Genomic DNA, 15,512 nt, shown 5'->3' on the forward strand with positions numbered 1-15,512 from the left:
ACTTAACCCTCATCAGAGTTGGTCACCTGGTTAAAAGTTACGCAGATGCAGGCTTAATCCGAGCGGAGGCAAGAAAGCGTACTTGCATTACCACAGAAGTAATCGGTCGTTGGGGGTTCTCCTTAATGGTGCCTTCCAGAGAACCATTTACCGCTGATTAGCCGTTTTCCTTCGTCTTATCATTGTCTTCGATCGTTTCACGCGCGAACAAAATAATCTACCGAACGTCTACTCAATTTTATTCCAGCACGACAATTGATTCCGATGTTGTTTAAAAATAGACGTGACTAGGTAGCCGAGAGGAAAGGAGAACGGTTAAAATTGTTGCCTTTTTTCCTTTTTCTTCTTCTTCTTTTGTTCGTAGTAGGGGCTTTCTGCTGAAATACTCGTAAATTTCGTCGTCTTGATAAATGGTCAGCGATAAAAGGAAGTCGGCTAAGATTACCGTAGTACAGTTAAACGTGGCCTTTTGTGCCTTCAGAAACCCACCGTGTCATTATACTGTCGTTATGCTCTAACATCGTGGATGACAGTCCCTTATGCTTGAAACGTCACGAGTTTATGGTTGAACGTTGAAAATTTTACGTCCTCCATCGATTACCCTTGACCCAAATTAACTATGTCCCTTCGTTTTAATCTTGTTCACTGTTGAACGAAAATTTCACTTCCAACGGTACGTTCACAATTATAGAAAAATTGAAAAAAAGAAATTAATAAATAAAACGATACTATAATATGTTGTGAACATCGTTAAAACGATATCGTACGTACAGTGTGCTCGCTTGACTGGTCGCGTCAACGTAGTGCCATTTAGTGGCGCTCTTAATTAATGAAAAGATCGCGTAAAGTGGCGTGTGCAGTTTCACGCACACACCTCCGTACGGTATAATACTTTATTCCGGCGTGTGAGTTACGCCATTGCAATTAACATAGAGCAGGCTCCCCTAACAAAGGATAATCGCTTTCGCCCCGACGCGGCCTTACAACTTCTGAATGTTATTAAACGTAATTTAATATCTGCCCGAGCCCGTGCTAAGGATCCCTGCTGGAATTTACGACCGAGTTGAAGACGCAGTATCTAATTGCACCGAGGACTTATCTACACAATTCGAGAGACTGTCTGCAGGTTTATAATAGAATCAGACTTTGGAGAACGGAATTTTTTAAAAAGGCCGTTTCACGAACAGGATGCGCGTAGATTTTCCAGTAAATTACACGTGGTTGCGTTACACGGTACTCTAACCGGAGGATTCCGCGTGGTTCGCGCCTCGTAGGCGGCATCCGTTTCACTTTCTTCCAAGCAGGAAGACAACTTCGAAGCAGGAAGCGTTACGTAACTTCAATCAGCTTTTACGTTGTTCATCCGTGATTTTAGCCTGTTCGTTAAATTGCGCCGGCGACCATGAGGTCCGGTTAAGCTTAACCTAACCTAACCTAACAGTCTGCTGCAACGCTGTAAACTCTAGAAAATGGAGATTTCGAACGTGCGTTAGGAAAATGTCGGGGGGTGGCGGAATCTTTTGTTGGTTGCCCTCTTTGGGTAAATAATTGAGGAAGATAAGGTCGAGTAATTAACGGGGTCATCGGTCGATTAATCGAAAGAAACGGAGGGCAATCAGGCGACAAAGCAACGATGAGATTTCTTAGCCCCGATAAATCTCCCTGGTACTTCCCTCTCGGTTCCTCCTCTTCGAACCACCGTTAGGGTCATGTAAGTGCGGCTAAGTTTATTAGAGCAATTTCCAGCGCGGAGAACGGTCCATCGACGACGACAATAGGGGGAGATACGTGAAATGCAGCGAGAAAGTTGTCTGCTCTATCCACAGGGTCTCCATGACGACCGATCGCGCAAGGAACCCTATAATCGTCGCGTTTGCTCAGGGTCGCCATTACATATTGCCTTTCGTTTTCGCTATTCCTCGTTTCTAGAATCGTACAGAGGTTCGGTAAGAATTCAAGAGGAAACTCGAAACGGAACGCGTTAACCTCGAGTTAAGTGTTACAAAGTCGCAATAACGCGATATTCGCACGCGATAAGCGATAAATCTCGAGAACGAAGGCGAACGAAAGGAAAGGAAATGTCGCGCGCAAACGAGCGTGCCACGATTTTCACCAAGTCCTTCACGAAACAGTCGGAACAACAGCCAGTGGGTTTCGCAAATTATTTTCTGCCAGTCGAGCGGTCGGGGCGGGACGAGAGGAGAGGACTGTTAAAAAGAAGGCGAAAATCGGAGTACAAACAAAATCAGATGAGTGCCGGCCGAGAGGGAGCCGAGGGGCACGGGTTACAACGAGTGTTTAGCCTTGACATTCGCCTCCCACATCCTGCCGTTCGACAGTGGTTCTCATGTGGAAGAATTTTTTACCAAACTATCCAGAATTTTCTTCTAATTTTTTCAGCAGGATTTTCAGTGCCGACAGAAGGTGCGGGTTGATGAATTCAAAAAGGTAATTGGAGATTTAGAAATGAATACAAGTGGGAGAAAAAAGGTATCTCTATTCACTTCGTAATTACTCGCAATAATTACTCTCGCCGACGAGAAAATCATCAGCCGACGCTTTTTAAATCCCACCGGAGAACTCATCTACCAACCACTGACGCAGTCCGACAATCTTTTTTACTCCGCCTCGAAACTAGTCGACTGTTCCCCGACAATTTCTTCATTTACATATCTCTTTTCCTTCTCGAAACGTTTTAGCTTCACCTTGACTTCTGGCCAAACGTTTTCCTCGTCCGACACCTACGAAACTTCTTCGTCTCGCAGGAAAAAAACGAATAGGAGAAGGTGCGGGAATTCTAGAAGAATCTGGTACATACATAAAATCCGGAATACCGGCGTAAATAGTTTCCTGTTGTTCTCTTTTCTTTTACGAGATGCGCATGGTACGTCGTGCGTCTGACGCATCAGGTGCGTCGACGGTAAAAAGAACACAGGACGCACAAGGTGCGTCGTCGGTAAAGAGAACACAGGACGCACAAGGTGCGTCGTCGGTAAAGACAACACAGGACGCACAAGGTGCGTCGTCGGTAAAGACAACACAGGACGCACAAGGTGCGTCGTCGGCAAAGACAACATAGGACACACAAGGTGCGTCGACGGTAAAAAGAACACAGGACGCACAAGGTGCGTCGTCGGTAAAGAGAACACAGGACGCACAAGGTGCGTCGTTGGTAAAGACAACACAGGACGCACAAGATGCGTCGTCGGTAAAAAGAACATAGGACGCACAAGGTGCGTCGTTGGTAAAGACAACACAAGACGCACAAGGTGCGTCGTCAGTAAAGACAACACAGGACGCACAAGGTGCGTCGTTGGTAAAGACAACACAGGACGCACAAGGTGCGTCGTTGGTAAAGACATCACAGGACGCACAAGGTGCGTCGTCGGTAAAGACATCACAGGACGCACAAGGTGCGTCGTCGGTAAAGGCAACACAGGACGCACAAGGTGCGTCGTCGATTAGAGCGCGTGTTAGAAGAGTACGCGACGAAACAGAACGATCTGGATTTCGTGGAAGAACGGTACCTCTCCGAGACGGCAACCTTAACCGGCTTGCTGGTCCTTAAAAGAAACGTGCCAAGGACAACGATGACCGCGCAACGTTCTCCGGGATCGTCCGTCGTTTATTAATTTACATGCGGACGTGTTTGACGGCGCCAGTCGTACAGCCGTACAGTCCGGACCAACGTGGATGACGAGTTTTTCATCGTTGCACCTCGTCTTCCAACGAGTGGTCGCTATTAATTAATATAGCTGACTATACCGAGTCGGTCTGGGTTATCGGTGATTCCTTTTCACGGTCTTTGCACGTTTCAGCGCGCATTATGCATTCAATTGCGCAATCCCGACAAGTTGGTGGGACTTGTTTTGATGTTAGGACGCTGTTTATTCGTCGAGGAAGACGTTCTTTGTTTTTTTCTTTCTCATTTATCCCTCCTTTCGGTTTCACTTTAATCCGTCTCTTGACTATTTTCCGCATCCAACGGCGAGAGAAGTGAACAAAATTCTGTTAATTAGTCATTTGCAAATGGCTTGTACTTCACTGGTCAGTATTTAAATAAAATGGCCGGAATTTAATATTACATAGTCAGTATTTAAATCCAGTACTAATCAGTAATTAATTCCATACTGCCCGTTTTTTATTTAAACTGACCATTCGCTATTTATGTACTGATCGTTTAGTATTTTTATACTGACCATTTTGGTAATAAAATAGTGACCGAAAATGAATTTAAATACCGACCATTTAATTTGTTGCCTTTGCAAATTATCGAATTCTTTTCTGGGGCCTTATTCATTCAATTATAAATACCCGTTAATTTCTTGTAAGGAAATTAGTCACGCGTTATACAACACATTCTTCGTACAGAACCGATCTTTATCTACCTTTTAAAAAAAAAAATAGTATCGATGATTCAGTGAGCCGGAATGTGCGCAAATGGTCGATTCGCGAAGAGAATGCAATCTCTTCGCGCTGATTGATATGCATCGAACGTGAGTGAACTTTCGATCGATCACTTGCATCTTCGAAACTTTGTAATGCCGATGGTCATTTAAAAAAATTCAATTCAAGATTCTTGAATTCTTGAATTCTTGAATCTCTGCGAGATTCCTCTCTCTTACCTTTCCCTTCGACCAGAAGTCTGCGTTGCACTCGAGTATACCTACGCATAGATCACTTTCGATTCGATCATCGATCGATTCGATCTCAATCCAGCGTGTAATTATGCGTTATTACCATTCGTCAGCTTCGTTTCGAGGAAGAACTTGGCGCCCTTATTCTACCCTGTAGAAGAGGCGCAGCTCGCGTGTGAAGTCAACCCGATGGAAAAGTCATCGAGTCATTCGGTCTACGATTCCTGGCACTCGTCATTGTAAATCGCCATCTGGGCGGATCTTATGCAAATCGTTAGGATCGGCAAGCATTCCATCCGATTGACTCACCGATCATTGTTTGACGGAGATAATGATCGATCGAAAGGATCAAGATCGAGGAGATGAGCGATGGCGCACGGGTGTACGCGATTGACGAGCGGAATCCTTAATTATTTTTCAGTACGAACATATCCTTTCTTTTCTGTTTTATAAATAATTTTTTATCCCTGCAATCGCAGTTTGCTGGAAGAAAAGCTGGCATGATGTCAGAGGACCTCGGCTAGGATCATGAAAATAGACGTGAAATAACGCCGATTAAACGGTGATGATTGTCCAGGATACAGGCTTGTTGCCGCCTAGCGGATAATTGCCGCGTTGTCGTACGCTTCGCGGTGTTTCTCTTTTTCTCGCTTGCGCAACGCGATTATTGTACGCGTTTGCATAACGAGACACGATTTTCGCGGCTTATCGCGGCCACGTGTCTTTCGTCGGCTTACCTCGAACGTTTCCTCTCTGAATGTATCGTTACTTGTCGCTACGGATAAGTTTCCGAATGGCTCCACCAAAATTGAGAGCTGAGATTCGGTATATAACCTAAATTGACTACCAGAAACGGTTTTTGAGATATCGTGGTAAGAAATTTTTGTACAATTTTGGGACTACATATGCGCTATTCGATACTGCGCATGCGCTATTCGATGCTGCGCATGCGCTATTCGATACTGCGCATGCGCTATTCGATACTGTGCATGCGCTATTCGATACTGCGCATACACAGAACCTAACTTAAATTAACCTAACCTTACCACGATATCTCGAAAACGGTGAAACATCCAGCTCTGAATGTTTTAATTAGGTTATATATCGAACCTGAGTTCTCAATTTTGGTGGGGCCATTCGGAAACAAAGCGATCGCTACAATTCGATGTGCCTACGTTAAATATAATTGATAGGATCGCGAAGGAGAAGTTGCTGGCCACTTTTCGCGATGACAATCGTCATGTTTCGCTTGCACTTTGCCTCGAGCTGGCGAGCGTACGAACACGAGTTTATGAGAGATGTCGATATAAAAAGGAGGAAGTGACTCAGCTCGGTCGTTTTAGCGCGATCGTCGGCCAGAAAAGTGTACGGGCTCGAGAAGAGATTCGAGTTATCGCATTCGTGCCATCGTAGAAAGGCTTTTTATTTTTCTAAATGACATCATCTTATGCCTCATTAAATTTTATTATATACCAGCGTTTTCATTCGATACGCGGATGTTTGAACGCGATCGATGAAATTCTTGGAAAATTACCGAGCACCTTCGACTTTCCAAGCGATCGTTACAATATCGTTGGATTGCGAAAAGGTAGGAGAATTGTCGCGGCGTAGAGGACGACGGGGGAGTCACGGTTCGCACCCACTGCAAGCCAGGTGTTCGACATTAATAGAAACAATTCGATCAGCCTGCTAACGAAAAGGATAAAGTCCAACGTTCTGTTCGTTTTCTTTGTCTCTTGGCATTACCTTTTTTTCTTTCCCCCGACCAGGTAAAAATGTCTTCTCTATGGGCCGTTTGGTGCACTCGTTGCACGATACGATCTACTTTCTACCGATAGGATAGAAATAGAGCAGCGAACAGCTGCTCCGATCTTCACGGTCCGCGTTCGGCGAATCCGTCGTCGAAATCGGTTTATTTGCCGAGGGAATCGTGGAAATAAAACACTCGCCGCGTACGGACCGCCTAAATATTTACGCGACGTGCTTCTCCACGAAAAGACACTTGGCGTCGGGGAACGGTCTAAGGGCTACGCACGTGTGTGCCGTAATCGTGCTCCAACATCATTGAACCGAGGACTGTTGCTCCTCTGTTTCCGAGTAAGATCAATGTCTCTGCTCTCAAGCGTGAACCAATTTCGTAGTTTTCAAGTTTCGAGGTCCGTGAAGTTTTTAAATTTCAAGGCTTACAAGTTTGGAAATTTGGAACTTTGAAGCTTTCGAGTTGCTAACTTTTCAAAAAGTGTGAACCAATTTCGTAGTTTTCAAGTTTTGAGGTCCTTGAAGCTTTTAAACTTCAAAATATACAAGTTTGGAAATTTGGAATTTTGGAACATTCGAGTTGCTAAATTTTCAAAAAGTGTGAACCAATTTCGTATTTTTCAAGTTTTGAGGTCCTTGAAGCTTTTAAACTTCAAAATATCCAAGTTTGGAAATTTGGAATTCTGAAGCTTTTGAGTTGCTAAATTTTCAAACCTCCGAGCTTCCATTCTGTTGGTATCAGGTACAGAAATTTATTCATTCAGTTAACGAACGCAATCTCGGTGTACGAGCTATGAATAGGTAAGGGCCGGTGCTTAAGAAGCCAGAAACAAATCGTTCCTACTTCTTCTGGCCAAGCTGGCCTCGCTCTACAGTCCTTCCTCGAAAAAGTGGGCGCGATTCATATTGTAATTTCGAAAGCAGGATCCATTTATCTTGCCGGGAGGGAATTTTACAGGAGATTCGTTATCCTCCGTCGTCCGGGAATAGCAAGCGAGAAGAAAAAAAAATAAGAATACAAAAAGAAGAGAAGAAAAAGAAACGGTGCTTACTTGCCGTGCTCGTCGACTCGTGACCACAATGAAACGTTTCCGCAGCAATCAAACTAAACGTTGTTTAATTTGTATAAAGACCACCTTTCTGCTCTTTGTTTCCCTTCCTTTTATCTTCGATCGTTCGACTACATTGTGTACCAGTTACATTGAGGCTTTAAAGTTTCCCAGGTTTCTACATTTCTAAGTTATCAAGCTTTCAAGTTCCCAAGTTACAATTTCCTAAGTTCTCAAGTTCCAAATTTTCAAAGTTCTTAATTTCTTAAGTTGCTAAGCTCCAAATTTCAAAGTTTTCAAGTTTCCAATTTCCCAACTTCTTAATTTTCCAAGCTTCTAAGTCCCCAAACTTCCAATTTTTCAAGTTTCTAAGTCCCCAAGCTCCCAATTTCCAATTTCCAATTTCTCAAGTTTCCAAGTTCCTAATATTCTAAATTCTCAAGTCCCAAGTTTTGAATTTCCTAAGTTCCCAAGTTCTAAATTTTCAAAGTTTTCAAGTTCCCAATTTTCTAACTTCTTAATTTTCCAAGTTTCTAAGTCCTCAAACTTCCACTTTTCCAAGTTTCTAAGTCTCTAAGCTTCCAATTTTCCAAGTTCCTAATATTCTAAATTTTCAAGTCCCAAGTTTTGAATTTTCCAATTTTCCAAGTTTTCAAATTCCTAATATCCTAAATGCTCAAGTTCCAACTTTCCAACTTCTTAAGTTTCCATGTTCCAAATTTCCAAAGTTTTCAAATTCCCAATTTCCCAACTTCTTAATTTTCCAAGTTTTTAAATCTCCAAGCTCCCAATTTTCCAATTTCTCAAGTTTTCAGTCTCCTAATATCCTAAATTCTCAAATCCGAAGTTCCGAATTTCCCAATTTCCCAAGTTTTATATTGTAATCTTAAGCTTTCTAAATTCAGCTGCCAAAGTAATATCCCAAACTCCAAGGTACCCGTATTTTCTATGGGTACAAATGAACGCGGATGTATGCGGACGTATTTGGAAAGGTTTCTCGTTTAATGTCTACTCGACTGAAACTCTTCTACTGGTATAGTCATTAAGTTCTTTACGATGGATAATTTAGTCGATTCGATTCGGTCGTTTGCCGACTGGATGTCTGTTCATCATCTTCATTATAAGCTGCGAAAGTGGAACGCAAACACGATCCATGCGGCCGTTGTCAATCTACGGTTCGGATTTCGTGGCAAATTAATCGCATTACGTGGGCTTATTTGTGTATACCCGTCGCGCATTAAATCCGATAAGTGGGCGGACACATAGAAACTCCGAACGTTGTTTGCGAACCATATTGAACATTTAAAAAAAAAAAAAAAAAGCCAAATATAACAGCAGAGAGACACTTCATTTTTTTCTCCTTGCAAAACATACCCCCAAAAATTAATTTTCCTCTTCTACCATTAACCTTTGGTATTTTCCTGGCAACAGGTTTAATCATCGATTAATGACAAAAGTTTACCGAGCACGTATAGGATCATTTTTTCTCAAAAGAGAACGTCAAAAGAGAAGTACAGGTGAAGAGGGAATCAATCAAAACCACCTTTCATCAATTACAAAATCAGCCTGCTTACAGTGAAAGGGTTGGTTAAGGTCAATCAAGACTCTGTCGATCGAGCAACGATCAGGGATCCTCTCGATCGTTCGTAAACAAGCGTTGAAACTCGCTAAGCTGGCGTACGATCAGAAGAAAACGATAAAGATGGAAGGTGAAAATTAGGATGGAAAGAGGGAGACGAGGATTGTTGTTGACAGTCGGGGTGGTGATTCCCGAAGCAGGTGGCGGCCGATTGGCGGTTCTAAAATTGTTCAGAGCACGCGATTGGCCGTACCTCGGTTTGGTACTCTTAGTCATCGTTCCGGATTTGGAAAATTGGCGAGTTGCCGAATTTCCTGAGCCCTGCCGAAGGGTTTCCTTCCACGCTTCTTTCCGCTCGTTACACGTTTCAAGCGAATCAATTTCTTCCTTTTATCTCTTCCCCTCCTCTTTCAATTTTCTTCATTTTTTTTCCATTCAGAATATTCCAAAGAATTTGCTGCTCTCCCGCTTGGCCGAAGCTTCTTTACGAAACAACGTCGCGTCGTGAGAATCATCCTCGTAGGATGATAATTTATCGTTCTTCATGGGGAATGTTTCTTCCATCGAACGATGGAGAATGTGGTAACGAGACTCACGGCGTCTGCTCCGTTTTTGTTCCATCTTTTATAGTTGTTCGGTGGGGTTATCGTTGTTCTTTTGATGTCGTCTGAATTAGACCGGCGGGAAAAATGATTTATGCTTTTCCACGCGGGAGAACATGCGCTTCTTGCGAGACGAATGGCGGGGATAATTGCCGAGGATTCTGTTTACCACTTCGGAGCTTTAGTTTCATCCCGAAACGATATTCCAAGAATTCAATTTCATCGAGAAATTCATCGATACTATTTGATAATTGCAATTTCGTCGAACGATCGAGAGACGATTGCCGGTGTATCGTAACCTCGATCCTCGGGAAACGCGTTCACCCCATTCTTTCGCCTGGCCTTCGCATTATGCGGCAAGCAGAACGCGTGCGTTTACGCGAGTACTCTTAGATTCGAAACGGTGACCCTGGCTCACTGACCCTTTTAACCGAAGAACCTTCGCTTCGCCTCGTAAACACTCTCTGGAGTTGATTTTGCAATCGATGCCGCTGCAGCATCCTTCGTTTCTCTCCTTTTCCCTTTCTCGGTTAGCATCGCTTGATTCAACGAAACTTCAAAAGTGTCGTAACGCGACGATTCAACGCGTTGAATATAAACTAAACGGAATAAAGCGTCTAATTGAATCGAACGCAGCTCGAATTTTAATTAAATCTCTAATTAAGTTTTCTTTCTGTAATTCCTTCGAATTCAGCAGAAATAAAAGGCTCGTCTAGCCTCGAAAAAAACCTTCGACAATTTATCGCGAATCTGAGAACTGACTGGACCGAGGATAGATGCGTAGTTGTATGCAAATGCTTGTAAACGCCATTGAATCAGAGGATAATTGTAATGTCTGATGGAACGAGGGTCAACCAAGCGTTCGTCACTTTTAATTCCGTATACGTGTGATAATTAACTGGTCTTTCTATTCGAGGGAAGGATCAAACGCAATCATTTTAAATAGATTAAACGCGTCTCCGAGTATTGTACTTGAAGCGGATCTATAATTTCTTTGGAAATTCGCCTCGCGGCTAATCTTATCACGCGACTTACGTGTTATATCAATTCCTCGAACCGGAGGATCGATCTGTGTTTACCTTGGGTAATCGATGTACGGACAATTTGAGGAAATTTAAGGTACGAAAAGAAGGCGATATCTGTTGGTTCTTCGATAAGACAGAAGCAGTGGCTTTTAAAATGAAAATTAAATAAGAATCCGTTGAAATTGCTGAATTTCACGTTGATACTCTTAAATAGGCTTATCCGGATAAAGGGTTAATCGTCGGGGGACGAGACGAGGCGTGACCTCATTAAAAGCTTCACGGTCGTGCGAGCATCGAGGAATTGCATAACGTTGTGTCATTAGACTTTCCTCGAAAAGCAACGGGTCCATAAATCCCTTGTAGTTGTTGACACCGAGTCGTACTGTAACAGCAGCAACATCAGAGCAGGTCTTATTCACCGGTTTATTTTTAAGCGTGCTATTCCCCTCTTGTGTCGCCGTGAATTACGTAAGGAGCTCGTTTGAAGGGTGAAACGACGCGGAGAAGGGTGTCTTTCGCGGTTCGCAAATCTCCTAGCGCGATGGAACCAGGCCAGTCGACGATGTTTCAACCCTGAGGATGTCATTTATTTTCAACCTCTTCCTTCTTAATTTTATTCGAATTTTCGACAAGCTATTCGATTTTTCTTAATATTAACTCTTCTGACAACGCAAATTTTAACATTGCTTTGAGGAACCCATAGGGGTCATTCCAAATTCCTTCCTTTAACGATTGAAATTAATTGAGGTAGACTTCGAATAGGTGGGATTCCTTCCCACAGATCAATATATTTATTTAATAATATTGTTATCTATTTATCAATATTAGATTGATTCCTTCCCACAGATCAATATATTTATTCAACAATATTGTTATCCATTTGTCTCAATATTAGATTGATTGTACTATACTGATTCCTTCCCACAAATCAATATATTTATTCAATAATATTGTTACCTATTTATCAATATTAGATTGATTGTACTATACTGATTCCTTCCCACAGATCAATATATTTATTCAATAATATTGTTACCTATTTATCAATATTAAATTAATTGTACTATACTGATTCCTTCCCACAGATCAATATATTTATTCAATAATATTGTTATCCATTTGTCTCAATATTAGATTGATTGTACTATACTGATTCCTTCCCACAAATCAATATATTTATTCAATAATATTGTTATCCATTTGTCTCAATATTAAATTAATTGTACTATACTGATTCCTTCTCACAGATCAATATATTTATTCAATAATATTGTTATCCATTTGTCTTCGAATAGATGGGATTCCTACCCACAGATCAATATATTTATACAATAATATTGTTATCCATTTGTCTTCGAATAGGTGGGATTCCTACCCACAGATCAATATATTTATTCAATAATATTGTTATCCATTTGTCTCAATATTAGATTAATTGTACTATACTGATTCCTTCTCACAGATCAATATATTTATTCAATAATATTGTTATCCATTTGTCTCAATATTATTATTAATTGTACTATACTGATTCCTTCTCACAGATCAATATATTTATTCAATAATATTATTACCCACCATGGGGGTGAACATCATCTATTTCCAAATTACCATCAGCTATTTTTAAATTACCTACTTACATTGAAAGCTGAACTACAAAATTCGAGTATATTGAAATGAATGGAAATAAGACACCCTATAGATAGAGAAACTCGTGGCTGTGTGTACCGCCAAGGGGGTCAGCACGCGACCAGCTGTCTTGGCCATAGGGGTTACACAGGGCACGAGGAAAAAAAGGCTGATCGAAGGGTTTGGGGGGGAGAGATTTGAGGAAGGGAAGCATACCGTCCCTATAGGGTCAACGCACTCGAAAGGTTTCTGCTTCCATGCCACTTGACTTTGAAATTTCCGCTTTTGTTTCTCGCTGACAGGATGATCGTGGCATAAAAAATTGATTATGAAATACTATACAACACATTATCACGTCGTAATGGCGAATTGGTGGAGTTTGCAAGTCGACCGTGACCCGCGCGCCTCGTTCGCATCGAGTGCAATTGCAATCGGTAACGACAAATTCGCCGACAAATCGTCAGTAACGTAAGGTGCAACGATATTTTATTCAGACGGCGTGCACGCCTCGGTATAATGCGACACCGTGTTCCGCGCTTGGAATATCAATCGCGATCTATGGATCACTAGAACGTGACATGCCGCGCGCGATATCCTCAAACGGCTTCTACACGATTCTTCTAGACGATTCGGTTTTTACGTTGCCCCGTAATCCCACCTACGCGACGACGCCCCTGTTCGCCACGGGGGGTCACAGTTTCGTCGATTCGACCCCAAGGTTGCCTCCAGGACCGTAACGAACGAGGGGACTTTAACCCTTCCATAAAAGGAAATTCCGGTTCGACAGGAATTTTTACTTGTGAAACGTTCAATTGCTTCTAAATGGACATCTTAAGAAACAATTATTACCTTCGTAATCGAAGTTGGTAAAAATGAAATTTTTTTTTCTGAACGGTGAACAGAAATTCGATTTTATCAAATGGATCTTTCAAACGTTTCGCAGCATACATTTTAGCGATCTCGAATGTAGAACGTTCAAGTTGAAGGATGGAACGACCGAGACAGGAGCACTTAAGCTTGATAATCTGGTAATGCAATTCTTTCGGTCGAGTAATTCGACGAAGTGAGCAAATGGCCCCTTCCGTTCGCTTTTTTTTCTGAAGGGGCAGGGAGAAGCAATGCGAAAATCAATACGGGACCCCCTCGTCAACCACGAGACCATGGGGTTTCCTGCTGGCATCGTGTCCAGGATCGTCCCATCGACCCTCGTCCCCCATCGTTTCGATAAACACCTGGCTCGAAAACTTTCTATCTGCTTCGTCGATATTTTATTTAATGTATCTACAACGCTTCGGGTTAAAGAGTATAGCAGGATAAGATGGTCAAAAGTGTCCTTGAGCCGATTAATAGTTTATAAAAAATAAAACGTTATATACCAAGTTTCAACCTTGTATCTCAATCGGGAGGGTAGTTAGAGGGTATAATCTTGAGGCTATTTATTAGTATTCAAAAAATCTGAAAAAATGGTAATATTTAATTACTGGCAATATAAAAAAAATTGTTTCTACCAGAAATCTCAATTTTTCGACTTTGTTTCTGGGTTTTTGATTTTTCACGCTTAGGATTTGCAACCGATGAATCTGAAAAAATTCAGAATCATAAAGGAACATGTCTAGAATATTCTAGAATTTTTTCAGATTTTTTGAATACCAATAAATAGGGAAAATATGGCAAAAACTGTTTCTTCTATTATACCCTCTAACTACCCTCCTGGTTGAGATACAGGGTTGAAACTTGGTGCATAACATTTTTTTTTTATAAGCTATTAAATGATACATAGCCCGATAAAATCGCTTCAAGGGCACTTTTGACCATCTTATCCTGCTGTATCCACAAAAAGAAGAAATAAATAGTAATTATCTAGAGGAAAATTAGTAACGTTAGCAAACATATAATAGAAGGTCTTCATTGTTTAAAAAATGAATAATACGCAGGAAACGGAACGAATGTTTTGCTTGGACCGGTAGTTTTGAAAATATCGATTGCGTCAATCGAGTAGGCGATCCCCTACTCCTATACCATAATGTTTTCAAGCTAACTGTTCTATTTTGCTGAACTTGAATCGTTACGTTTCCTTCGTAGAGGAATATCATTTTTTTTTTTTTTTTAATATTTTTTCCTTTCTCTGTGACTCATTCTACGATACAGGTTGATCAGTGCGGTCATGATCAGAAAGTAGTTTTGATCGGTCAGCCAGCTTGACTGGCGCGTAATTCGCGTTTAAATATACGACAAAGTTTCAGCACCGAGCCGATAGATAGGTGATACCATTCGACCCGATCGACCCATCGACCCTTCGTCCTAGCGGTTCGCGAAAGCGAATTGGCTTGGCACACGGTGCATCTAGGCCAGGATTTAGCGCCAGCGACTCCGAGAAAACGCTCGGTTCGGCTGCCAAAGGGATCATCGAATTCTGCGAACTCTATAAATCGATTCCTAGTCGGGTTCGCGACAAATCGCAAGACGAGCACCGCCGATCTTCTTCGACACGTTCCACGAACGCGTCCTCAAGAACGGGACACCGATTCGGCTGCTCGTCTCATCGTTGCTTAACCACACGACTCATCCGAACGTTGCCTCTTCGGTTCGGTTAAACCAGGGGTTTTTTAAGTTATGTAGTCCGAGGACCCCCTTTTGAACAACATTTTTTTTGCGGACCCCATCCTAACCCTAGGCATTTTACGTCTTTCTTGAGACTTAATTTCTGGCTCAATAATTTCATAGGCATTATATTATAATAAATATTGGTAAAATTGTATCGCTGGTTATTTTAATAAATGGTCTTGCACATTTATAGAGATGAACATTTTTATTAGGATATAGAATAAAAAACATAAAATGAATGAAAATAATAGTAAAAAGAATTTTAAAAATTACAAATCATAATACATTAAACTCATATAAACATTTGTTGGTTAACCATATTTTATAATTTCACGGACCCCCAGGGGTCCGAGGACCACAGTTTAGGAATCCATGAGTTAAACGATTTATTAGGATATAGAATAAAAAACATAAAATGAATAAAAATAGTAGTAAAAAGAATTTTAAAAATTACAAATCATAATACATTAAACTCATATAAACATTTGTTGGTTAACCATATTTTATAATTTCACGGACCCCCAGGGATCCGAGGACCACAGTTTAAGAATCCATGAGTTAAACGATTTATTAGGATATAGAATAAAAAACATAAAATGAATAAAAATAGTAGTAAAAAGAATTTTAAA

At 41.4% G+C, this 15,512-nt stretch overlaps 1 long non-coding RNA gene across 1 annotated transcript; it reads right to left on the minus strand.

Moving 5' to 3' along the window:
• Positions 1-343: 343 nt before the first annotated feature.
• Positions 344-790, minus strand: LOC123987973. The gene is made up of 2 exons (XR_006829566.1): positions 490-790; positions 344-377 (listed from the first exon to the last, which is right to left on the minus strand). It is a non-coding gene; the product is annotated as an uncharacterized LOC123987973 (long non-coding RNA).
• Positions 791-15,512: the final 14,722 nt, after the last annotated feature.

Source organism: Osmia bicornis, chromosome 7 (assembly GCF_907164935.1).
Source record: "Osmia bicornis bicornis chromosome 7, iOsmBic2.1, whole genome shotgun sequence".
Classification (NCBI taxonomy): Eukaryota; Metazoa; Arthropoda; class Insecta; order Hymenoptera; family Megachilidae; genus Osmia; species Osmia bicornis.